Here is a 27747-nt window from a genome sequence, read left to right as displayed (position 1 = left end):
CTTCAGTCTGTAAAAAAAAAAAAGCAATATCTGTGAAGCACAATAAGCACCCAGCAATCCTGTTTTTAAGCTTTGCTTTCAGGGTGCCCCAAAAGTGCCCTGCTTTTAAAAATCCCCTTCCTATTGCACCCCTGTTGCAAGGGTTCGAGACCTCGTTGTAGGAGAGTCTTGGGTGAGCTATCGACCTGAACATGGAAATGCGCCTGCAGTTACGCTCTCCCGCCACCAGGAGGTGCCATGTGCCTGGATTCCTTTTGGGTTGACCTGCAGAGAAGGACAGGTGTAGGGCCAAGAATTGACCACGATTTTCTAAATGGAAACTTCATGGAAACTGCTAGAAATCCTCGAGCATTATCATTAAATGGGATGCGCAGTGTTTGATGCTAAAATTGTGTTTAAAACAACACATAGAAATGCACTGGTTATGATGACCCTGCCCTCCTGCTTACCTAGCCTTAGCGACATTGAGCCTGGGGGTTAGGGTTTTATTTATTTTTAAATTTAGTTTTAAATAATTATGGTAAAATACACATCACATAGCATTTACCATTAGTGATACTGAGAACATTCACAGTGTGGTCCCACCATCCCCATCCTTGAGTTCCAGAATATTTTCATCCCCCCAGATGGAAACCATGTGCCCATTTAACTATCATCTGCAATTCCCTCCACCACCACTCCCCCCCCACCTTGGCCGCAATGAACCCACTTTCTGTCTCTGGGGATTTGCCTGTTCTGGACGTTTCCTGTTAATGGAGTCACACACTGTGTGTCCTTCTGTGTCTGCTTCTCTCACTGAGCATCCTGTGTTCAGGGTCCATCCACGCTGTAGCCTGTGTCACAGCTTCACTCCTTTTCGTGGCTGTGTGATATTCCACCGTGTGGAGGGACCCATGCTGTTTATCCATCATCCCTTGGTGGGCACTTGGGCTGCTTCCACCTTTTGGCAATTGCGACTAGTGCTGCTGTGAGCATTCGGGCATGTATTTTTGTTTGAACCCTCATTTTCCTTTCTTTTGGGTCTATATCCGGGAGCAGAATTGCCGGGTTTCAATATCGAGTCGAGGTGCCAAACTGTTTCCACATCGGCGCCACCCTTTACATTCACACCAGGGGTTGTACAAGAGTCCCCATCTCTCCAGATCCTGGTCAACTTGCTGGTTTCCATGTTTTGGATTACCCATCCTAGTGGGTGAGGGGATTAGCGATCTGACGTGGCGAGGCCATTGTGGACCAGTTTCATGAGTTTCTAACCCATCTTTCGGGATGTGGGGGGATGGGGGTTCTCCTCATTGGTCAGATTCTGGGCACAGCTGGGCAGTCCCTGGAGGTGGCGCCACACACCCCTCTCCTTCCCATGTATCTGGGACCCTCATCAGCTTTTGAATTCACGATGGTGTTCTCCACACAGGACACACGTATCCCTCACAGGGATGGTCCATCACACGTTCTGGTTTCTGGTCCCCCGGCAGGAGAAACTGCTTTGATGACACCCGCTTTTGTTAAAAGTCTCAAACCCTTATGACAGCGTCAGGGGTGACCCCTCCCAGGAGGACGTGTATTTAAGAACCCGATTCTGTGAGACCATGGTGCCTTGCTGAAACATTCACTCTGTCGTGGTCAAATTGTGGGGGGAAAACTGCCTGGTCCAGAGGGTTTAGGGGGGCTCCCAAGGTCTCATCAGAGAGGCGTCCCCTGCGTTCACCTACGTGTGAGGGCAGATCCGCGGTCCTGGCCGGGATGCCCTGAAGGGGATTCAGTGTCTGGACGGACGCTTGGATTCTGTCTGCTTGAGCGCAGCTGGGACTCTGGGTGCCCCACAGAGATGAATAAGGCTGAGCCCAGTGTAGGGGTGGGGGAAGGACGGCTGGTTCACGGCTGAGCGTGGGAGGGGAGCACAGAGCCCTCAATGCACCCGGCCCGGTGGGGGATTGGAGTATTTCTGCACGAACCGGAAACGTCCCCCCCCCCCCCCCCCGTTCAGGGGGCTGCTCGGGCTGGGGCTTCCCTGCATTCGGCATTTGCAGAGCTCTTTGGTAGCTAAATACACTTGAATTACAAGCCCCTGCACAGACACCCCAGGGCCATGAATCCAATCAAACGGTGGTCCTGATGACTCCCCCACCCCCACCCCCAGGCCCAGGCAGTGATCTTCTTGCTCACCCGGGCAGCCCTGGCTGCGTAATTGTAGTGGTGGGCACAAGTGCGGAGCCCGCCCCCCTGGCCGATGCTCTTTGGGGTGGATTGTACCTCCAAGACCCGGCCAGAGGCTGAGACTCTCCCTTCCGGAGTTCACGCTGCCCCGGGGGATGCTGCTGGTGTGATGTGATCCGGATCTGAAGTTTGTATTTGTGAAACACCGTCGCACAGGGACTTCTGGTTTCAGGAGCAAATAGGGATTTTCTTCTCACGTGTGTTCTAAAATTAACGTGAGAATTTGTTGAGGGATGGTGTGTGCGTTTGTGAGTGTGTGTGTGTGTGTGTGTGTGTGTGTGTGTATACAGAGAGAGAAAGTAGATGCATAGATATATAGAAATTAGATTAGATAGATTGAGGATACATGATGACAGATAATGATAAGTGATACATAGATTAGATACATAGATGCTATAGATAGATACATAGATTACATATGTAGATAGCTGATAGACAAAAGATTGGTAGGTAGGTAGATAGATGATTGATAGATGGATGAATGGATGGATGGATAGATAAAAGATATATAGAGAGACTATTGATGGATGGATAGATAATAGATGGATAGGTAGATAAATAGAAGAATGGATAGATAAATAGATGATAGATAATAGATAGAATGATGGATGGATGATAGATGATAGATAATAGATGGACAGATAGATGATAGATATGATAGGTAGATGGGTAGATACCTAGATTGATAGATAGATAAGATAGTTAGATGGGTGGATGGATAGACAAACAGGTAGATAAATAGGTAGACAGGTAAATAGGTAGATACCTAGATTGATAAGGTTTAGACAGGTAGGTGGAGAGGTAGGTAGATAGATAGATAGATGATTGATAGATATTTATTACAAGAAATTGGCTCATGGGGCCTTGGAGGCTGAAAAATCCCAAGATCTGCAGGTGAGGCAGCAAGCTAGAGACCCAGGAAGAGCTGATGTTCCCGGTCAGGTCCGCAGGCAGGAGGAGACCGCTGTCCCAGCTGAGCAGTCAGGCAGGAGGAGTTCTCTCTCGCTTGAGGAAGGTCTGTGTTTCCGGGCTAGACAGACCTTCACCTGATCAGACGAGGCCCACCCACGCTGGGGAGAGCCATCTGCTTTGTTCAGTCCACCAATTCAGACGCTCCTTTCATCCAGAAACACCCTCCCAGACACACCCAGCATCACATTTCACCAGCTGTCTGAGACTCCCATGGCCATCCAGTAGACACATGTGATTCACTTGGGAACCACCTGGTGGGACCAGTTCAATCCAGATCTCTGAGGATGGTACCCCTGGGACTGTTAATAACTTCCTGGGAGATGTCTCTTCTATAGCCAGGGTGGAGAAGCTCTGCAGAGGCCCCCATGGAATGGGGGTTCCTGAGAACGGTGTTAAATGGAACCCCCACTGGCCTCCTCCCCCTCTGAACCATCTACTTAGCCAAGGGATGCACTTCTGTACGGACCCTTGCAAACACACCCCCTTCCTCGTTATCCTTTGTAAGTGACGGTTAATTGTTGGATTTCAAAATCAGCTTGTTTCCAAAGAAAACATAAGGGAGACAGTCAGACAGGGCATCGCCTTCTTTGGGGATAGACACGAAACTGCCCAGTTGGGGGCATTAGCTGGTTACAGTGGATGTAACAGAAGCCTCTGAACCCAACTGATAACATCACCTGGTGGCACAGGCGTAGAAACTCTTCCCCAAATTGGCCGTTAGAACGATTGCCACACATCTCTGGGTTGTCAGGTGGAAAGGCTCTTTCCTTTAATGACCGAGTCTTTTAAAAATGTTATTTTAAAACACAAGTACGCCTTTCAGGTTCGGAAAGCTTTTGCTGAAAGGCACAGAGCTGAGAGAAGATGCACTCAGATAAACCTGTTACCCCAAGGAATCAAAAGAGGTTATGCTACTCGTGTCAGAAATGCGTGGGAATTTAGAACCAAGTGGCAGACAGCATATAAAATGGAATATCTCCAATTCTTACAGCATATTTAAGTACGTTAAGTGTTTCCAGATATATCCATTTTGGGGTCTTTCCACCTTTGAGAGTTGATTGCCAGTGATGTCCATTAAACCAAACACACACATGCGCACAATATATTTGCAGAAGCAGGTTCTGGAAGATGATGGTTGAAACCCATTTGGGGCAAGAAAGTTTTTCTTAACTGTAGCCCCCAAACTTGAGAGGTGATTCTAGTCATCTAAACAGTGAGAGGGATCCATGCACCCCAATATTTACAGCAGCACTGTTCACAGTAGCCAAGACGTGGAAGCAACTTCGGGGTCCATCAACAGAGGAATGGATAAAGGAGATGTGGTACATACACACAATGGGATACTAGTCAGCCGTAAAAAAGGAATGAAGTAATGCCATTGGCAGCAACATGGATGGACCTAGAGGTTATCATACTAAGTGACGTAAGTCAGGCAGAGAAACACAAATATCATATGGTATCGTTCATATGTGGAATGTGAAATACGGCACAAATGAACTTGTGCAAAACAGAAACAGACTCACAGACCAAGAGAACAGACTTGTGGTTGCCAAGGGGGAGGGGGTGGGGGAGGGAAAGATTGGGAGTTTGGGGTCAGCAGATGCAAACTGTTATAGATAGGATGGATCAACAACAAGGTCCTACTGTACAGCACAGGGAACTATACTGAATGTCCTGTGATAAACCATAATGGAAAAGAATATGAAAAAGAATGTATATGTATATATGTGTTTATATATATATGTATAATTGAATCACTTTGCTGAATAGCAGAAATTAACACAGCATTATAAATCAACTCTACTCAAAAAAATACAGTTTGAAAAAAGAATGAGAGGGTCCCAGTGGGGCACCATTTGCCCCTTACCGGTGTTCCCTTAGTTATAGAAGACATAGGTCTAAACGTGTAGTTTGAGGGGGAAAAAAAAGGTTTCTTCTCAGTGTCTGACTTTCTGCTTATAACTCTTCCAGTTAGAGTGTGTGTAAACTTATTCTGAAGAAGTTAAGCGATACAGCATGGACAGAGAAGGATGGTTTGGAAAGCTTGTGTTCCTGCAGAAGAAATACAATATTATGTCTTATCACATTATTGGTTTTTCCAGCCACACACCTGTGGGCATCTGTTCCTTGGTGGGCGGGCTTTGCACCCGTGACATTCACCCGTGCATTCCCCAGCCTCAGGGTCTTTCAGCGTCTGCAACATTATGGGGTGGGATGTTTGACAGTTAAAATGTATCAAAGCAAATCAAGTGTGATGAAGAAGTTTTAAAATTTGAATAGAGTTGACGTATCGTGTTATGTTAGCTTCAGACATACTGCACAGTGACTGGACATTTGCCTATGTTACGAAATGTTCCCCACGATGGGTCTAGTCACCATCGGTTCCCGTACAAAATGATTACAATCTTATTGACCACATTCCTAAGGCTGTATAGGAGATCCCCGTCCAGTTATAAAATAAACAAGCCAGTCGGGAACTTGGAGAAGTTTGGTATTTCACAGCGCAGAGGCTGGGACCTGATCCTAAGCCGGCGGTGTTGACACAGCTGTCATTTCCATAGAGCACAGCTCTTCACATGTGGGTGCGTGACGCGGATGTACAAACACACATCCGTTATAAGAGATCTCTGTGTGCACACAGAGGTCCTCCCAGAGCACTCAGCTGCCCAAGATGTGGGAATTAAAGGAACGGGATGACGGGGGCACTCGTATCAAGTCACGCATCACCTGGGGTTGTGCCTCCCGTGAGGGATCCTCCAACCTGGGGACCTGGCTGGGGTCCCCTGAGACCCTCAGCTCCCTTTCCGAGCCTCTGGTCCCCAGCCGAGCCTGAGTCAGCCTGGATGTCAGCCTTGCTTCTTCCTTCTGGGGTGAGGGGAGCGTGAGGGTACTGCACACGCGGAGTGCGGAGCGCTGCTTTGGGGTCTCACACACACACACACACACACACACACACACACCCCCAACAACAGTGCTCCAGATGGTACAGTTTTCATGTTTGCTTGGATGTGAAAACGTAAATAACTGTTTCCTGTAAACCTTTTCAAGCTCTGACACATGTTTTTTATTCCTACGGGAGCATAATTCAAAGTATTTTTCATTGATGAAGGTCCTTGCTTGGACCTGCATTTCTTTCCTATTATCGTGCAAACCTGGTTTCCAAAATCTTTTCATCCCCTGATAATTAATACATAGACACTTAGTTCCTTCCTTCTTCATACTTTCAAAGGTGTTTGCAAGAGTGATAGATACATTTTAATCTTTTTAATCATAGTTTTGCTGGGAACCATCCCGTCACCTGTTCATGTATTTTTAAACATGTCTGGAGGTGCTTGTCTGTATAAGGGAATTGCTCTCTACTGGAATCCCACACTGTGAAGCCATCGCTCCAAATTCAGAATTCAGGAGCGTTGCTTGTCTTCGACGCACCTTATCCCTTCAGCCACGAGGGCCTAAAATCCAAAGAATGTTTGCTTGTCTAAAATTTTCAGTGAGATCTGTTGAGCTTTTACTTTTTCTTAAGTCGGGTTTATTGAAAGATGGTAAAATTCTCCAATTCTTAGAGGCCTAGTTCTGTGCGTTTCGACCACGCATGTCTACAGTGGTGTAACACCCACCATGACCAACGTACAGAATCCATCCGTCACCCCCAGATGCTCTCCTGTCCTCGTGGTCGATCAGTCCCGCCAATTTTCATCGCCAGACGCAGGGAATTTAGGGCCGACAGTGCTGTGGGCACAAAGTTCGTTACTTGGGCCCCGTAATACACTCAGCCTTTTGGTCTTAATTCTTCACAAATGTATCGCTTCTGAAAACTATATAAAAATATAAAAGTTCCCTCCTCTAGTGCCGGGGTCATGGGTTTGTGGGGCTCCCATATGTAATTACATTCACTTTTCTCCTGTTAATCTGTCTTTTTTATTATGGAGCTGGAGGGTCTCAACCAAGAACCTAGAAGGGTAGAGGGAAAATTATTTTTCCTACCCTGCCATCTTCAGGCATCTTTTCATGAGCTCATGTGTCATCTTGGTGTGTCTCTTCTCTGATGCAGCGGTGATGTAGACGCGGAAATCTTTAAAAGCAATGTTTTGTTTTCTTATCACTGAACTGGGGAGAGTTGGTGTATATCCTAGTGTGCTATCATTTATAGACTTTTATATTGTGTCTTATCCTATGTAAACCTATATTCAGATGCATAGATGACAAGATGTATATATATATATTTCTCTTTGTATAGATTGTAAGATGGATTCATATATGCATAAAATCAGCTGTGTGTTTAAATTTTTATTTTTCAGTCTAGGGCATGTCTTTTCGTTTTCTTAATAGTGTTTTTCCAAGCATAGAAGATTTTAATTTTTTTCTTTTCATTTTTTAATTGCAGTATACTTGCTATACAATAATAAGTTGCAGGTGTACGGTATGATCAGTCACCATTTTTAAAGGTTATACTCCATTTATAGTTATTGTAAAAATATTGGCTCTATTCCCTGGGTGATACAATACATTCTCTTAGCTTTTTCATTTTATACGTAGTAGTTTGTACCTCTTAATCCCCTTCCCTGTCTTGCCCCTCGCCCGACCGGTAGCCACTAGTTTGGTATCTGTATCTGTGAGTCTGCTTCTCAAAGCCTAGAAGATTTTAATTTTGAAGAAGTCCCAATTATCAGCAGTGTTTTCTTTTATGGACCATGTCTTTTGGTGTCCTGCCTAGTAAGTCTTGGCCTAACCCAGTGTCACAAAGATCTTTCCCTGTCTTTCCTGTACAGGTTTGACACATTTAGGATTTGCCCATGGGTCTATAAGCCGTTTTGAGTTAATCTTCCGATGAGGTGAGGTATACATGCATGTTCCTGTTTCTGCATATGGATGGTCCCAGGGTTCCAGCACCATTTGTTAAAAAGGTGATCCTTCCTCCTTTGAATTACCTTGGCGTCTTTGCCCTGCAATTTACCCTACAAGCATGGCTGTGTTTTCAGACGGTCTCTTCTCTTCTGTTAATTCCTGTCTACCCTGATGTTAGTCCCACACTGTTTTGACTCCTGTAGCTTTATAGTCAGTCTTCACATCAGCAAGTGTAATTCCTCCAACTTGCTTCTTCTCTTATATGATTGTTTGGGCTATTCTGAATCCTTTGAGTTTCCATATTAATTTTACAGGCAGGTCAATGTATCTATTTCTACAAAAATACCTGCTAGGACTTTGATTGAGTTTGAATTGAATTTACAGATTGCTTATAGATTACTTCCCTGTGCTCTACAGTAGGTCCTGGTTGTTTGTTTTATATAGAGTAGTGTGTATCTGTCGATCCCAAACTCCTAATTTATCTCTCCCCTGCTTCCCCTTTGGTAACCATAAGTTTATTTTCTTTGTCTGTGACTATTTCTGTTTTGTAAATCAGTTCATTTGTATCATATTTTTTTTATTGATTGATTGATTGATTGATTTTTTGCGGTACACGGGCCTCTCACTGCTGTGGCCTCTCCCGCCGTGGAGCACAGGCTCCGGACGCGCAGGCTCAGCGGCCATGGCTCACGGGCCGAGCCGCTCCATGGCATGCGGGATCCTCCTGTACCGGGACACGAACCTGTGTCCCCTGCATCGGCAGGCGGACTCCCAACCACTGCGCCACCAGGGAAGCCCTGTATCATATTTTAGATTCCACCTATACCTGATGTCATATGGTATTTGTCTTTCTCTGACTTACTTCACTTAGTCTGATCATCTCTAGGTCCATCCATGTTGTTGCAAATGGCATTATTTCATTCTTTTTATGGCTGAGTAGTATTCCACTCTGTGTGTGTGTAAATGTATATATATGATACCTACATGTATATATATCTCACATCTTTTTTATCCTAAATAGTATTTTTAAAAACTTTAATCGTTCACTGATAGTCTATAAAAAATACCGTTGACTTTTGTAAATTGATCTTGTTTTGTGATGCGTTCTTGCCAAGCTCACATTACATCTTTCAGTAGCCTTTTTCTAGGCACTTTGACGTTTTCCTTGTAGACAGTCTTTTTTTTTTTGCGGTACGCGGGTCTCTCACTGTTGTGGCCTCTCCCGTTGCGGAGCACAGGCTCCGGACGCGCAGGCTCAGCGGCCATGGCTCACGGGCCCAGCCGCTCCGCGGCATGTGGGATCCTCCCGGACCGGGGCACGAACCCGCGTCCCCTGCATCGGCAGGCGGACTCTCAACCGCTGCGCCACCAGGGAAGCCCGACAGTCATTTTTTAAAATAAAGTTTGCTTTCTTCCTTGCAGTCTGCATTCTCTTCTTTGTCTTCCCTAGTTTCGCTGTAGGATGTTCAGTTGGGTGAGGGAAGCAGTCTTGCACCCTGAAGGATTATAGCTGTCAGCTTTGGTAGATGCTCTTTATAGGTTTCAGATGTTTTCTCTATTCCTAATTCGAGAAGAGTTTTTTTTTTTTTTTAAACGGAAATGAATGTTGACATTTGCCAAGTGTCTTTTTTTGCATCTACTGAGATCATAGACTTTTATTTTTTTCTTCTGTTGTCATGGTGAATTACCTTGCTTTATCTCAAATGTTGAACCAACATCCCATTTCTGGGAGAGAGTCCTGCTTCCTTCTACCCTTGCTCATGGAAATTATTCTCTTCATACTGATGATTTTGCTTTTTAAACATCTGATGAGACCAGCATTACTCTGATTAAAAATTTAAAAAACAGACTAAGACATTACGAGCAATTAAAACTCTTGGCAAAAGTTCGTCAACGGCAAATGTGCCAAAATTCTTAACATAATGAATTGAGAAGTATTTCCTGTACTTCTGTTTTCTGGGAATGTTTGTACCGAATAGAGTTTTTTTTTTTTTTTTTTTTTAACCTCCTTAAATATTTGGTAGAATTTGCCTGTGAAGCCATCTGTGTTTGGAGAGTTTTTTGTCTGAAGAAGTTAACCATACATCTAATTCCTTTAGTAGATATATGACAATTATTCGTTTCTTCTTGAGTGAACTTTGGCCATCTGTGTATTTTGAGGAATTTGGATATATGTATCTAAGTAGTGAAGTTGGTGAGCATGAATTTGTTTATAATGTTTTCTTATTAATCTTTTAACGTAATCCATCAGGTCTGAGGGATGTCCATCCTTCATACCTGGTATGTTATTTTTCTCTCTTTTATTTCTTGGATCTCCTTAGCTAGAGGTTTGTCAATTTTACTGACTACTCAGAGCACCAGTGTATGATTCAGTTGATTATTGATTTTCTGCTTTCAATTTCATTGATTTACACTCTTTACTGTTTCCTTGCTTCTGTTGATACTTGCTTTGTGTTTACTATAGTTTTCTTTAATTTCTTAAGGTAAGAGCATAAAATATTGATTCAAAACCCTTCTTCTTTCCTCCTACAAGCATTGAGGACTGCAAACACCCCTTTAAACACTGTCTAAGCTGCACCCCACAAATTTTCTTGTGCTGTGTTTGCATTTTTATCCAGTTCAAAATATTTTCCAGTTTCCCCTCCCACTCACCTTTGGTCTGTGGGTTATTTTGAAATGTGCTGTTTAACTTAGCCATATTGGCAGATGTTACATAACTTTCTGTTACTGATTACCAGTTTAGTTCCATTGTGGTCAGAGAACATATACTGCAGAGTTTCAGTTCTTTCAAATATGTTGGCTTTTGCTTTGTGGCTCAGAATCGGTTGATTTTGTGAATGTTTTGTGGGCCCTTGAAAATTATTCTGCCCTTGTTGGTGCCAAGTGTTATAAATAAACATCAGTTAGGTCGTACCGGGTGATGGGCTTGCCACAGAAGCCATGGATTAGGTAGGTATGTATGTTTCCTTCCAGCATCTTCCCATCCCGGCTTCTCCCTAAAAGGAGGAGGAGATTCTCCCAGCAGGACCAACAAAATCCCTGCACAAACAGATGAGTTTAAACCGCTCGTTCCCAATCTGGGGTGATTCTGCCCCCCAGGGGACCCTTGGTGATGTCTGGGGGCCTGTTTGTCACAACTTGGGGGGAGGATGCTCCTGGCACCTGGTGGGTGGAGACCAGGGCTGCTGCTCCACAGCCCACAGGGCGCAAGACGCCCCACATCAGAGTCACCCAGGCTCAGATGTCAGTAGGGCTGAGCCTTAGAACCCTGACTTAGCCTCAGAGACTTTATCTATCATCTATCTATCTGTGTATCTATCTAGCCATCATCTAGCCATCATTCATCTATCATCTCTATCGATCATGCATCTATCCATTTATCAGGCTGTCACTTCTCTGTCTGTCTTTGGCAGGGGTTCCAAACCAGAGATGACTTTGCCCCCAGGGGACAAATAACTATGTCTGGAGACATTTTGGCTGTGACAGCTATGGGGGAGGGGAGCTCCCGGCACCTGGTGGGTGGAAACCAGGGAAGCTGCTTCACACCCCACAGGGCACAGGACGCCTCACATCAAGAGAGTCACCCAGCCCCAGATGTCAGTTTTGCTGAGGTTGAGAAACGCTGGGAGAGACAATGGGCTGATTACTCAGGCTGGACCAGAGATCTTTTGGCAGTTTTCCTGAGTGAGGTGTGTATCAGTCAGCATTCTGCCCGCGAAACAGAATCCCGGCCTCATTATATATATATGTACACACGTACATATAAATATACTGGTGATATACATAGTATATACAGATATATACTATATATCAAATGACTATAGTATCTATATTTACAACCTATAATACATATATATACACACACACATATATAATATGTAATACACAATATATTAATATATTTTACATAGCACTATATAGAGATTTATTTATTTTTGAATTTACCTACGTGGACATGTAACATTGTGTAAATTTAAGGCACACATGTTGATTGGATCCATTTATTTATCGTAATATAACTGTCATTGTAGCAACAGTTAATTCCTCTACCACATCCCGTAATTACCATTTCCTTTCTGTGGTGGGAATAATTAAGGTCGGGTCCCTTAGCAAGGGTGGTGTTTCGAATACAACATTGCTGTCTGCCTTCACTACACTGTGCGTTAGATCTCCACGACTGATCCGCCTCCTGGCTGCAATAAGAGGTTTATTAAGATATTTATCTCAAGGAATTGTCTAACTTCGTGATGGGGGCTGGCGGGTCTGAAAACCTGCAGGGCGGGTGGGCAGGCTGGACACTCAGGTAGAGGCTGTGGTCTTGGGATAGAATTCCTCTTTCCTCTGGGGAACCTCCCTCTTTGCTCTGAATGCCTTCGACTGGTTGGACGAGGGCCAGCCACCCCAGGAAGGATGCCATCCGTTACATAAAGCCGGCTGCTCGTAGATATCAGTCACGTCTACACAGTACGTCCAACCGGCTGCTCGTAGATATCGGTCACGTCTACACAGTACGTCCAACCGGCTGCCCGTAGATATCAGTCACGTCTACACAGTAGTCCAACCGGCTGCTCGTAGATATCGGTCACATCTACACAGTACGTCCAACAGTGACATCTAGGCTCATGTTTGATTAAACGACTGGGGACTAGAGTCCAGAGAAGTGGACGCAGAAGGACCAGCCGTCCTTTCTCCCTGGTGGTGGGTAGAGGGCCTCTGTGTCCCCTGACGGACGGGGTGCAGTTAGTGTGGGGAATGGAGCCCACTTACAGGAAGAAGCAGCGACAGGGAAGGGGAGAGACCCTGGCGGGCAGTCGCGCCAGCGGTACTTCACTATCTGTCCTCCCCTCTTTGCGGGAGATGCCAACACACCACTGCCTTTGCTGGAACTTCTTCCGTTGGGTTCTTTCCCCTGCGTCTTCAAGCCCAGAGTCAGGCGGGCAGTGGGCCTCGGGGGTGGTCACCAAGGGTGCAGGGCAGGCTGTGAGGCACGGTGTCCCGGCTGCTAGAGACCCTGGGAGTAACTCACGCGGGGATGCAGAGCCCGGAAGAGACCGAAGGAGGCAAGCTGAGGATGCGTTTTGTTTCCAGGTTCAGAACACTGAGAATCAGGCAGCATCACAAACCTTCTCCCAGTGTTTTCATGTCCTGACATAACGAATGTCCACAAACCGGGGACCTTAAAGCAACAGAGATGTATGCTCTCAGCTCTGCAGACCAGAAGTCTGATTGCCAAGTGTCGGCGGCTTTAGGGGAGCAGAGACAGGAGGGATGCAGCCACAAGCCCAGGGACGCCTGGAGCCCCCAGAAGCTGGAAGAGGCGGGAAGGACCCTCCCCTGGAGCCTCTGGAGGGAGCACAGCCCTGGGGCACCTTGCCCTCAGACGTCTGGTCCCCAGGCCCGGAGGAGGATGGATGCCTGCTGCTATAAGCCGTCCGGTTTGGGGTTATGGCTGTGGCGGCTCCAGGAAACTCACACAAGTCCCTACTCGTCCTCCGACTGGCAGTGAGGGTGGATTTCAGGGTAGGACCTGTCCCCGTGGTCCCCTGCCCCCAGCCAAGCATCATCTCCCCAGGCCATCACCTTCCCTCATCCAAATCGCCACAGGGGAGGATAAATAGTTCCATTGGACTTTCTGTTTCTGAACCTTGAGGAAGAGTTTCTTGTCCCTCAGGCCACACTCTCTCTGTGGTCTTTTCCACGGGTTTATGACTCTGTCATTTCCAGTCACCCACTTGCACTTTTTTTGGCTGTACCTCCCGGCATGCAGAACTTCCCCAAGCAGGGATGGAACCCGCGCCCCCTGCAGTGGGAGGGTGGAGTCTTAACCACTGGACCGCCAGGGAAGTCCCCCACTTGCACTTTGACCACAGTTTTGACTTTCCAGTCGCGCCTGGTGGTGTCAGGACCTTGATGGATGGTTTGTTGACCTGGAGAGTGGAGATCTGGGACGGATCGTTCTAGGGTCTGCTCAGAATCTAAAGACGAGAATTTCAAATCTAATTTTGGGGTTTGGGTCAGAGAAGGGTCAGGCTCTGGGCGCTGTCCTCCGGGGCTTGCTGTTCACCGTTTCACAGGTTAACATTTTACGTAGGAGGTTTTCTCCACCTCAGCACGACTGACATCTGGGGCTGGAGGACTCTCAGATGCGGGGCGTGCTGGGCCCTGCGGGCTGTGGAGCAGCTTCTCTGGTCTCCACCCACCAGGGGCCAGGAGCTCCCCTCCCCCCAGTGTGACAACAAAAAGTGTCCCCGGACATTGTCATATGTCCCCTGGGGGGCCAGGTCATCCCAGGTTGCAAGCCACAGCCATAGATAGATAAATAGATGGATGGATGGATGGACGGATAGAGAGATGGATGGTTTATATTAAGTCTCCACGCTCGGTCAGCGTTTCTCAGCCTCAGCACGACTGGCATCTGGGGCTGGAGGACTCTCTGATGACGGGTGTCCTGGGCACTGCAGGCTGTGGACCAGCATCCCTGGTCTCCACCCACCAGGTGCCAGGAGCATCTCTCCCCACCCCTGAGTTGTAATAAATGTCTCCAGGCATTGCCAAATGTCCCTTGGGGAATAAAATCACCCCATTTGAGAACTGCCAGTCGATAGCAAAGACCAGACACTTTGCTCCCACCAGGGGGCATGGTGCAATATTTTCTGGACAAAACAGAGGGAATGGCTCAGGGAAAATGCAAAAACCCTTTTTTTTTTTTGCGGTTTGCGGGCCTCTCACTGTTGTGGCCTCTCCCGTTGCGGAGCACAGGCTCCGGACGTGCAGGCTCAGCGGCCATGGCTCACGGGCCCAGCCGCTCCGCGGCATGTGGGATTTTCCCGGACTGGGGTACGAACCCGCGTCCCCTGCATCGGCAGGCGGACTCTCAACCACTGCGCCACAAGGGAAGCCCTCCAAAAACCCTTTTTAATTGAGGAATTGGGCAAAGCTCCAGGGCAGAGCCAGGCCATTAAAATAACCCTTCGTGTAGGTGACATTTCCTTCACCGGAACCAATCGTTTCAGGGCCTTAATTCTTTCACAGTTGAGAAGTTTCAATATCAAGATGTTCCCAGACTAAACACACCGTCCCCGGCGCCGCCTGCGTGACCAGAATGTGCGATCAGCTCTCGGACGGGCATTTCCTTTTCCTTTTGCAGAAGTGTCTGCGCTGGGCTATGGGGCATTTCTTTTTCCTTTTGCAGAAGTGTCTGCGCTGGGCTGTGGGGCATTTCTTTTTCCTTTTGCAGAAGTGTCTGCGCTGGGCTATGGGGCATTTCTTTGTCCTTTTGCAGAAGTGTCTGAGCTGGGCTATGATGGTGTCCTAACATTTGGGACCACGGGTTGGCATCCACTTCTGGTCTAATTATTGGATCAGTAGGTGGTTTTTTCCCAGCACCTCGTGTGTTTTCCCATCTGTAAGGACAGGAATCTGTCCTCAGGGGGCTGCCAGTGGGTGCTCACGACCATGGACTCCCCCGGGGCATCACATTCGCGTGGCATGGGTCTGCTGGTGTCGGAAGACAAGCATGGTGCCTTCTTTTCTCCCCTTCCTGCCATGAGTCCAAGGCACCTTTCGGGGGCGCCGGTGTCTCCCAGAAGCACCTTGAAAAGCACTGCTCTGGAGGTAGCCTGATACAGAGGTCATCAGTTGTCTAACCCAGGGCGTTGTAGGTGCAGATTAACACAGAGATTCCCACCCTTCCTCTGCTCATGGTACCCTTGGTGCCTTGGCCTTTCTTTCATGGCTCCCATGGGGCCAAGAGAAATACCCAGTATTTCTATCGACCAAGTTTCTGGGCCCCAAATGGCATAATAATGCTTGGACAGATTCTGCTGGGTTTCCCTTGAAAATTTAAAACAAGCCCGGCGCCCCTGTGAGTTCCCTGTGGTAGCTGGGGGTGCCTTGGCACAGTGTTTGGGAACCGCAGGATCAGGACACCCTGGTTGGTTTGCACAAGTTGGCCCGTGGACAGATGTCACGTGTTTTCTGTCCTACATTAGGAACTGCCACCCCCACCCCAGCAGATCTGATTTAGGGCCTTGGATGAATTCAAAGGCTTATTTTATCTGGTGCCTCTGTGCATCTTTGGGTGTGTTTACCTGAGGCTAGAATTGTTCCTGTCTGAGGACCCAGTTCCTGTCTGAGGACCCAGTACATGGCAGATCTTAGGGGCTTGGTCCTGGTATTCGTGCTGGAGGAATTTTCACTTCAAGGTCTGCCAGGTTTAAACCCGTGTCTTTGTGGTGAGGGATGACCACGTCCAAAGGGTGAACCTTTTGGCCAAGAAATCCCTTTGAGTTTGCAGTTTGGGATCTTTTCATGGGAGGAGCCCCGAGTCCAGGCTCTCCTATTGCACTGATATCTGTGGTTTGCCACTAGGTAGATAAAACAGAGCAGAGAAAATGCTAATCTAATAGAGGAAACGTTGAGTGCCAGCGTCCAGCCAAACCAGCATTCAGCACGCAGGCTGCCCACCCCTTTCCCCATCCTGTGCAGACATTACTAATCCATTGCAGAACTCCCTTCCCACCCAGCCCAGGGGTCACTCCAGATTCCTCTCCACTGTGTGGAGCCTTCACCCGTGGACTGTGCTGGCCAGTGAGTGGGAACTCATTTAAGATTACTGGTCTGGAACAAAACATACCAAACATGCAAAGTGTGAGTGACTCTGGCATCTGGGGGAGGAGGAGCATTAGACTGATGGGGGGTGTTTTCCTGGAATGACCTACAGGGAGGCTGGGCATGTCCAGGCGGAGACCCAGCAAACATTTCAGCTCCCCCGCTTTCCGAGTCTGATGTCTGACTATGAGGCTGCACACTCACCATCTTCAGATAGTCAGAGGCACGTTTCAGGGGTTGCACAACCTCGCCAGCTGCAACGGGACGGCCCTCAGACCCCACCCCCTTGCTCTTGGGCTTTTGAAATCCATCCTTTCACATTCAGCTCTACAGCAAAGGAACCTGCACCCCACACCCCAGGACCCCAGGAACATCAGTGCACCCATGCTTCTCCACAAGTAACGCTCAGTACTGTACCCGTGTGGCTTCCATCACCACCACTCAGGCTAAAAGAACTTGTGAGCCAGGCTGGCCACGGCCCCTGTGTCCTGCCGGCCGGCTCCCGCCACCTCCGGACAGCTTCCCATTTCCATCCAGCCGAGGGTGTGGCAGCGGGGTGGTGACTGGGGCATCAGCCCAGCGCTGCCCGGGGAGCTCCTCTTGGCTACAGAGACATGAAAGCCCCCTTTCTGGGAAAAATGGGTGAATTCCTGGACCTGGTACTGGTGGTCAGGATCATCTGTATTTTTTCGGTTACGGGGAAACCCATCAGGGGAACCGGAGGGATTTCAGTAATTAACAAACCTAGACACAGGCAGAGGCGGACCCGGCAGGGATCCTAATGTTCAGATGAACTGTGTAGTTAATACATTTCTCATCGAGCTCTGGTGGCAGGGAAGCACCATGTCACTTGTCCGTCACTTGCTTGGTTGAAATACTCTGTCTGCATCGTCAGTGGCATTGCGGGAAAATTAAATTTAGGAGAGTTTGCCGTGACCTTGGATTATTAAACAGCCCTGAGTGGATAGTCCTATGTCGATGAAAACAGGTCAGAAGAGTGAGGTGGAAAGAGTTAGGAGCAGCGTCTCCAAGAGATATTTGCACACGCACGTTCACCGCAGAGCTACTCACAACAGCCAAGACGTAGCAGCAGCCCAAGCGTCCATGGGTGGCTGGCTGGCTGGCTGGATCAACAGAATATGGTCCATCCACTCCGTGGACTATGACAGCCACGAGCGGGAAGGACATTCTGACACGGGCTACAGCGTGGGTGGACCTTGAGGTCGTGATGCTCAGTGATAAAAGAAAGTCACAAAAAGACAAATGCTGTGTGATTCCATTTATCGGAGGTCCCTGGAGTTATCAGATTCATAGAGACTAAGAGTGAGGTGGTGGGGGCCAGGGGCTGGGGGAGGCGGATGGGGAGAGAGTGTTTAATGGGGACAGTCTCAGTTGGGGACAGTGAGACCTGGGGGTGGGTGCACAACAGTATGAATGTTCCCCTGGGGGGATGTGATTGGCCTGTTTGCCTGGTGGCACTAAGCACCTGTGCCTGGTGTCTGGCATCAGGAGGGCTATTTGGCTTGGGGACCTTAACTTCAGGGGCAGCGTAGGGAGAACTTGCGGTTTGGGGCCACAGAGACCTCCCGATTTGAGCACCTCTCAAGGAAGCACATCACAGGGGCCGTCACTTTGTGTCTCGCGCCCCAGTCTTCCCTCTGTGTCCGGCTCGGGTGGGCAGGGTGTGGGCAGGCACACAGTGGTGTGCACTGGGGGGGCGGGTGCTACTTCAGGGATGGATGGAACAGGAGACACACCGGACTTGGTGAGCCGTGGCTGCCAGAGGGGGCGGAAGGTGTGTGTCCACCGGGATGGGTCCCGCACGCACCGTCTGAGGTGCAAAGGTGCATCGCCTGCTGCAGGAGCCGGGAGTTGGGCGTGGCGGCTACCAGCGCCCGACGCAGAGCAGGGATCTTTTAACAGCGTGGATTCTCAGAGTGGAGGCGGCGTGGACGGCATCTGTAGACGCCGGTCGTTTGGTGAGGCTGTGGCTCGTGGGTCGGCCCGTGGAGGTGGGCATATTACATTGTGTGTTCTTCATGGGCTGGCGTTCCGATGCGAGGGTCACATCTGGTCAGGGAGCTGCCGGAGCACGTACACAGATGAACGGCGCAGCGTCGAAACCTGGTTCTGGTGGGGACTTGTTGCCACGGCGACAGAGGATTTCCCCTTCTCCTAAACATGCGGGAAGAGTTTATTGTGCTCACTCGGAAAGCTCAGAGCTTGGGAGATGGGATGCCTGACAACATTTACGGGTGACAGAGAGAATGCGGGAAAGATCACGGGTTGGGAAGCGTGCAGGGGCGGTTTCGGCTTTAAATTGGTTGGATTTAAGATGTGTAAGAACATCCAGACAGAGAGTTCTGCTGGGCAGCCCCTGGGAAGATTGGATTTTTTTTTTTTTTAACATCTTTATTGGAGTATAATTGCTTTACAGTGGTGTGTTAGTTTCTGCTTTATAACAAAGTGAATCCGTCATATGTATACACATATCCCCACATCTCTTCCCTCTTGGGTCTCCCTCCCTCGGAAGATCGGATTTAAACGCAGTTGGTACATTGAGGATTGCATAAGACCTCAAATGAGAGTCTCCCAACAGCAGCACATAGATCGAGACACATGTTCACAGAAACATGCAATCCGTCAGATGAAAACTAAAATTAATGGGAGGGTAAAGGAAGAGGGAGCAACAAGAGAAACAGAAGTAGTGAGAATATCAGAAGGCCATTCAGGACGCAGAGCTTCATGGAAGTAAAAAGAGGAAACAGTTTTAGGAGATGCGTGGGGGTCCGAATCATCAAATGCTGGGGGTGGTGACACATGGACAGAACTCCGGCTCCATCATCAGAAGGTGACTTTTTTTTTTAGCATCCTCTCCTGTGCTTATGGGCCATTTGTGTATCTTATTTGGAGAAATGTCTATTCAAGTTCTTTGCCCATTTTTTTTTAATTGAAGCAGAATTGATTTACAATATTGTGCCAATCTCTACTGTACAGCAAAGTGGCCCAGTTACACATATACAGGCAGTCTTTTTTATATTCGTTTCCATTATGGTTTATCACAGGATATTGACTAGAGTTCCCTGGGCTCTACAGTAGGACCTTGTTGTATATCCATCCTATATATAATAGTTTATATCTGCTCACCCCAACTTCCCACTCCATCCCTCCCCCACCGCCCTCCCCCTTGGCAACCATCAGTCTGTTCTCTGTGTCTGTGAGTCTGTTTCTGTTTCGTAAATAACTTCATTTGTGTCATATTTTAGATTCCACATATAAGTAGTATCCTATGATATTTGTCTTTGTCTGACTTACTTCACTTAGTATGATCATCTCTAGGTCCATCCATGTTGCTGCAAATAACATTATTTCATTCTTTTTTATGGCTGAGTAGTATTCCATTGTATATATGTACCACATCTTCCTTATGCATTTCTCCATCGATGGACATTTAGGTGGCTTCCGTGTCTTGGCTACTGTAAATACTGCTGCTGTGAATATTGGGGGGCATGGATCTTTTTGAATTAGAGTTTTCTCTGGATATATGCCTAGGAGTGCGATTGCTGGATCATATGGTAGCTCTATTTTTAGATTTTTGAGGAACCTCCGTACTGTTCTCTCAAAAATGCTGTGATAGGGCTTCCCTGGTGGCACAGTGGTTGAGAGTCCGCCTGCCGATGCAGGGGACACGGGTTCGTGCCCCGGTCCGGGAAGATCCCACATGCCGCGGAGCGGCTGCACCCGTGAGCCATGGCCGCTGAGCCTGCGCGTCCGGAGCCTGTGCTCCGCAACGGGAGAGGCCACAACAGTGAGAGGCCCACGTACTGCAAAAAACGAAACAAAGCAAAACAAAACAAAAATGCTGTGATAAAGAGGACGGAAAGAGGGGGGAAAGTCAAAAAGGAACAGCTGGGGATGGCATTAAAAGTGGTACCCACCTTTCTTAAGCTGTTATGAGTTCCAGATGTGAATCTAAGGCACATCCTAGCTACGAACCCTTTTGTTACTCCTTTCTTCCTTGCCTTGTGGAAGCCACCGTGGTGATTCCCACTTGCAGATGAAGGGACTGAAGCAAGAGAGGTGACGGTACCCAACCCCAGGTCACACAGCTGGTAGGCAGGTGAGCTGGGATATGCACAGGTTCTTTTCTTTTTTAAAAAATATCTTTATTGGAGTATAATTGCTTTACAATGGTGTGCCAGTTTCTGCTGTATAACAAAGTGAATCAGCTATACATATACATATATGCCCCTATCCCCTCCCTCTTGCAGCTCCCTCCCACCCTCCCTATCCCACCCCTCTAGGTGGTCACAGAGCACCGAGCTGATCTTCCTGTGCTATGCGGCTGCTTCCCACTAGCTATCTATTTTACGTTTGGTAGTGTATATATGTCCATGCCACTCTCCCACTTCGTCCCAGCTTACCCTACCCCTCCCTGTGTCCTCAAGTCCATTCTCTACGTCTGCGTCTTTATTCCTGCCCTGCCCCTAGGTTCTTCAGAACCATATTTTTTAGATTCCATATATAACGCACAGGTTCTTAATTGATGGATTGAATTGGAAAACCAAGAAATTAAATGTGATGCTCTAACACCATTCCCTCCAGAGCTTGCCTCTGGAAATGAGGTGAATGGATGCTTGCCCAGTTCCCTGTGCTGGTGGCAGGATGGGGTGGTACTGGGCGGACACTGTGGTCAGGGAAAGCCCTGGGACGAGGGGCAGCAGAGAGAGGTGGGCAGAAGGATGTGGGCACGACACCAATAGCTGGATGCTCTTGGGGAACAGAGAGAAGAGAAATGGGCTTTGTGGGGAATGGGTTCACTCCAGTCAGCTAAGAGGGGTGTGTAATGATGAAAACAGACGGGGCATGTTTTTTTTAAAATTTTATTTATACTGAAGTAGAGTTGACTTACAATGTTGTGTTAGTTTCAGGTGTACTGCAAAGTGATTCAGCCGTACACACACACACTCTTTTTCAGATTCTTTTCCCATATAGGTTATTACAGAATATTGAGTAGAGTTCCCTGTGCTATAGAGTAGGTCCTTGTTTATCTTTTTTTTTTTTTTTTTTTTTGCGGTACGCGGGCCTCTCACTGTCGTGGCCTCTCCCATTGCGGAGCACAGGCTCCGGACGCGCAGGCTCACCGGCCATGGCTCACGGGCCCAGCCGCTCTGCGGCACGTGGGATCTTCCCGGACTGGGGCACGAACCCGCGTCCCCTGCATCGGCAGGCGGACTCTCAACCACTGCGCCACCAGGGAAGCCCTATTTATCTATTTTATATATAGTCGTGTGTATATGTTAATCCCAAACTCCTAATTCATCCCTCCCTTTCCCCTTTGGTAGCCCTAAGTTTGTTTTCTTTGTCTGTGAGTCTGTTTCTGTTTCATAAATAACTTCATTTGTATCATTTTTTTAGGTGCCACATGTGGTGATATCATATGATATTTGTCTTTCTCTGACTTCACTTAGTATGATAATCTCTGGGTCCATCCACGTTGCTGCAAATGGCATTATTTCATTCTTTTTTATGGCTGAGTAACATTCCATTGTATACATGTGCCACATCTTCTTTATCCACTGCTCTGTTGATAGACACTTAGGTTGCTTCCATGTCTTGGCTGTTGTAAATACTGCTGCCATGAACATCGGGGTGCATGTGTCTTTTCTAATTATGGTTTTCTCCAGATGTATGCCCAGGAGTGGGATTGCTGGATCATATGGTAGCTCTCTTTTTAGTTTTTTAAGGAACCTCCATACTGTTCTCCATAGTGGCTGCACCAATTTACATTCCAACCAGCAGTGCAGGAGGGTTCTCTTTTCTCCACACCCTCTCCAGCATTTGTTGTTTGTAGACTTTTTGGTGATGCACATTCTGAGAGCGTAGGAGGGTTCCAGGTGGGCCATGTATGAAGTTTGTGGGGAAACTTATGTGCGGGCAAAGGATGAAGGGTTGGGGTTCAGGAAATCCCCCTCGGGGGTGCAGTGGAGAATGCCACATCTGTGCTGCTACCTGCTCCGGCCAAACGTCCCCAAACACGCTGGTCAGCCAGTCATTCGCCTACATGTTACACGCACTCTGAACACTTGTCACGATGTTTCTTGTCTCTGCGCTGCATGCATTCAGGTAGCAGTCTCCCTCCAGGGGGTCTCCCTGCTTCTATGCATGTGCTCTGTATCAGTCAGGGTGAAAGACGCTTGCCGCAGTAAGAAGTAGCACCAGTGTCGGCGTGGTCTAAAGCAACGGCTTATTATTATTATTATGTTTTGTCGGCCGCACTGCGTGGCATGTGGGATCTTAGTTCCCTGACCCAGGATCGAACCCGTACCCCCTGCAGTGGAAGCACGGAGTCCTAACCATTGGACCGCCAGGGAAGTCCCAAATGGGGGTTTATTTCCTGTTCACACTGCACGTCCACTGACGGGGTGTCAGCTGGGGGCTCTGCTCCATGTCATCGCGACCGTCCAACACACAGGCTGGCGAGGCAGCTGTGAGTCTGAATGAGAGGAAGGAAAAACGAGTGTCCAGGAGGGTCTTGCTTTAGCGTTTAAATGGTTTAGCTCAAACGGGAAACACGTGAAGTCCACTCACAACTTGCTCTTCAAAACTCCTGCTACGACTCCATCCAACCAGGAATGGGTGGGGCTGGACCATCCTCCCTTTTGTCGGGACGAAGGGAAAATGGCCCTGCCTTCCCCCAGCATCTTTGCACCCATGAAATGTGTGAAAGTGAGATGTGTCTGCCATCCAGGAACTATTTATAATAGGGGCAATCATTGCTGTAGTTGTCCTCCTTTTCTAGAGCATCATTAGTGATGGTAACCTTGAATCATCTGAATTTACAGTAAGCAAAAGGCGGTAGATATTCGAGAACTCTTGGAAGTGTGGGTGCTTCGTTTGTGGAATGTTGACAGCTGGCTGCATTACATGGTTGGCGTTAAAGCTCTGTGTATAATCGTCAGGCTTGTTTGTTGTACTTGGTCAGCTTTCATTGTTCTGTATTCTGTAAAGATAAGTTACTCAACAATAAATATACAGAGAATTTTTTTTAAACAGGAAGGTTTGTGGGAATTCCCTGGTGGTCCAGTGGTTAGGACTCTGCGTTTTCATCGCCGAGGGGCCGGGTTCACTCCCTGGTTGGGGAACTAAGATTCCTCAAGCAATGCATCGTGGCCAAAAAGAAAAAAAAAAAAAGAAAAGAAAATAGTAGAAAACCTTTAAAAAAAAAAAAAAAGGAATGTTTATGGTGAAAAGCATTGCCGTTAAAATACATGATTAGGTTTTGGTGATCCTGAAAGATTTCTCTAGCTGGATTGAAATAGTATATTTTAGACCAAACCTGGGGGCCAGTCAGCAGCCTTATAACACCCTCCATGGCACAAAATACAATCTAAATACTGTTGTCTTCTTAGCTTCCATATTAGTGAAATTTATTTTTTTTTATGCCATTGATATTCTTTATTTATTTTTTACTGGAGTATAGTTGATTTACAATGTTGTGTTAATTTCAGGTGTCCAGCACAGTGATTCAGTTTTATAAATATATATCTATAACTCACATTAGTGAAATTTAAATGACTTTCTGTTAACAGCTGTTGAGTTCTCATATTTTTCATCTTCTGTCCTCCCAGATAGTAACTTAGAGATACACACACACGGACACACAAACACACACACATACATGTCTTTCTCTCTCTTTCCTTCCCCTCCCTCCCTCTCCCCCTCCCCCACCTTCGTCATCAGCATCTGTTCTTCTGCCTCCTTCACAGATACTTTGATGTTGACCCTTTAATAAGCCCCCAAAACTATGTTTGAAAACTGAGACTCTTAGGGTCTTATGCAGAACCCTTAAGATAACAGCAAACCTCCACTATCCACCCCTGCAATGAAACTGCTCCTTGTTGAGTGGATGTGCTAATGCGTCCTTATTAAATGCACTGGCTAGGAAAAACAAAACAAAACAAAACTCTCAAAATAGCCTCACCCCGGGGCAGGGGGATGGGTAGCAGCCTCAGATCTGTGCTATTTTGGGACATCTTGCAGGGGCAACTGGTCATTCCACATAGTTTTAATCAGGCGCGTTTGCAAAGGAGAAACAGAGGGTCCCTGAGGCACCTGGATTTGTGGGTTTATGGGTTGTGTTCACGTGTGCAGGGCGGAAGCAGAGGTGGGTGACGGGCTTCAGGGGGAGCGGGGTCTGGAGCACGGTAGCAGGGCGGTCTTGTATGTGGCCATCATTCCCTCAAGTGCGTTTCTCTACCTCATGATCTTTGAGCATCTGGCCTCGCTGAATGCTCTGATTCTCTCAAGAGTTCTTGCTGTGGACTGCATGTGCGTATCCCCCCAAATTCAGATGTTGAAGCCCTAACTCCCCAAGGCGATGGTGTTAGGAGGTGGGGTCTTTGGGAGGTGATGAGGTCACGAGGGTGGATCCCCCATGATGGGATTAGTGTCCCTAGAATAGAGACCCCAGAGAGCTCCCTAACCCCTCGCTCCATGTGAGGACACAGCGAGAAGACGTCCATCTAGGAACCAGGAATCAGCCTCACCAAATGCTCAATCAGCCCTCGCTGGGATCTCCAGCCTCCAGAACTGCGGGAAATACACGTGTTGTTGATAAGCCCCTAGTTTACAGTGTTTTGTTACAGCAGCTCACGCAGACTAAGACAGTCCAGCATTTGCAAGGGAGAGAATCCATCCTGCTCTGCGTGCCACGTGGGGAGATGCCAGGGGCCACTGGTGAGATGTGGATTGCCGTCCTTCAGCTCGGTGCCCACCTGCAGTGGGAGATGCAGACAACTGAATGAGATGTGGCCACCCATCCCAGGAGGACTGTGAGTACTGTGGGGATCGGGGCACAGCTAGGACACACGCCCTTTTGTTTTCCTGGAGACATGTTTGTTTTTCCCTCTGTACTGATGGGTAGTTTGGATAATTTTAGGACGAGGAGATCGGACGGTCTCCTCGTTGAGTTGAGTTGAGATCCATCTCAACTCTGGGGATGTAGGAAGAACTGTAGAAAGAGCAATCAGTCATGCTTCCAAAGTTTTGAACCTCAGGTGCTGGGGAAAGTTGGGTCACTCTGAGCTGAGTGACCTTGGGAAAGTCACTTAACCTCTCTGTGCCTCAGTTTCCCCATAGAAAGTGGGAGTGTTCACCACACCTACCATGTAACGTTGTCAAGAGGATGAAATGAGTAAATCCTTGTGAGATACTTGGTAGATCTCATTCAGTGCTAACTATTTATTACTATGATTTGCAGTAGAACTGCCACATGATCCAGGAGTTCCACTCGTGGGTATCTATTCAAAGAAAGTGAAAACCCTAATCTGAAAAGATACACACACCCCAACGTTCATAGCAGCACTATTTACAATAGCCAAGAGATGGAAGCAACCTAAGTGTCCATCGACAGATGAATGGATAAAGAAGATGAGGTACATGTATACAACGGGATACTACTACTCAGCCATAAAGAAGGAAATAATGCCATTTGAAACATCATGGACGGACCTAGAGATGATCATACTAAGTGAAGTAAGCCAGACAGAGAAAGACAAATACCGTATGGTATCACTTATATGTGGAATCTAAAAAAATGATACACATGAACTTCTTTGCAGAGCAGAAATAGAGACACATACGCAGAGAACGGACGTATGGATACCAAGGGTGGGGGGTGGGATGAACTGGGCGACTGGGATTGACATATGTACACTACTGTATATAAAATAGATCGCTAATGAGAACCTACTGTAGAGCACAGGGAACTCTATTCACTGCTCTGTGGTGACCTAAATGGGAAGGAAATCCAAAAAAGAGGGGATATATGTATACATGTAGCTGGTTCACTTTGCTGTACGGTAGAAACTAACACAACATTGTAAAGCAACTATACTCCAATAAAAATTAGTTTAAAAAAAGGAATCTAAAAAATAGAACAGACTAGTGAATATAACAAAAAAGAAGCAGACCCACAGATACAGAGAACAAACTAGTCGTTCTCAGTGGGCAGAGGGAAGGGGCAGGGGCAAGATAGGGGGAGGGGAGTAAGCTACAAACTACTAGGTATAAAATAAATAAGCTACAAAGATATATTGCACAGCACAGGGGTAATAACTTTAAACAGAGTGTAATCTGTGAAAAGATTGAATCACTATGTTGTACGCCTGAAAGTAACAGAGTGTAAATCAACTACACGTCAATAAAAAATAATAAATAAATGATTATGGTTTGTGGCGAGTATGATTCCTTGTTGATCCTTCAGCCGGAACAGAAGCCACGTGGATGCAGGCGGTGTGCCTCTCTGGAAAAGACACGCCACCTACTAAGTGCTTGATTGAAATGTGTGTTTTGTTTGGACCAACACCTGTTCTCCGAGAAGGGACAGTGGAGAGGTCTCGGGGGTGCTGGGGTGAAGGTGCGGACGGCTTGAGAGGCCCCTGTGGGATCTGTAAAGGGGTCCCTGGGGACTGAAGAAAGATTAGCGTAGAGCAGTAAGGACATCGGTGACAGGCTGATGCTTCCACACTCTAGTTCTGCTCTGCAATTTAGGTTTAGAAACTTGAAATGACTGTCAGCCTCTAAAATGTCTACGAGGGGGTGGCTTTTTTTTTTTTTTTTCCTTGCATTCTCTGGGATAGATGGGAAGGGCCCTCATTTCATCTCCTTTTAGTAAAAATTACTCTGGGGCTGGCACAGGTAGGGTCCAGCCAATAACCTACCCGTCTTTCTCTTTGCCCCTGGACCCCCGGTAGTTCTAGTGGGGAGGCTGGCCGCCTCCCCAGCCCCTGGGAAGTGGTGGACTTTGTTTTGTCCTGTGATAATGGTGATTCCATTGCTGCTGGTACTTGGTTGAGGAATGGGCCTGTGTCCCGTCCTGGGGAGGGAGATGAGGGGGTGGGAATTCTGACGACTCAGCAGGGAGAACTGCTCAGGGGCCATTGAGGTGGCTTGGTTTTCGCAGCCGTGGGTTGCTGTTTGTATAAACTGATTCTCTGGTTACCTCCTGTTATGGACTGAATTGTGTGTCCCCCAAACGTATATGTTGACGCCCTGACCCCCAGGACCTCTGGATGTGACTGTATTTGGAGATGGAGTCTTTAA

General features: G+C 47.5%; 1 long non-coding RNA gene across 2 annotated transcripts in view; it reads left to right on the top strand.

The window, feature by feature from the left end:
- Positions 1–27483, top strand: part of LOC109551456 (uncharacterized) — a 60278-nt gene extending 32795 nt beyond the window's left edge. The window contains exons 2-3 of one of the 2 annotated variants that reach the window (XR_002178244.3): positions 25290–25475; positions 25904–27483. This is a non-coding gene — a long non-coding RNA (uncharacterized lncRNA). The remainder of the gene's footprint in view (positions 1–25289; positions 25476–25903) is intronic. The other variant, XR_002178245.3, reaches the window with a different exon arrangement.
- Positions 27484–27747: the final 264 nt, after the last annotated feature.

The sequence above is a fragment of the Tursiops truncatus genome, chromosome X, assembly GCF_011762595.2.
Source record: "Tursiops truncatus isolate mTurTru1 chromosome X, mTurTru1.mat.Y, whole genome shotgun sequence".
Taxonomy (NCBI): Eukaryota; Metazoa; Chordata; class Mammalia; order Artiodactyla; family Delphinidae; genus Tursiops; species Tursiops truncatus.
This window is presented reverse-complemented; position numbering and strand designations above follow the sequence as displayed.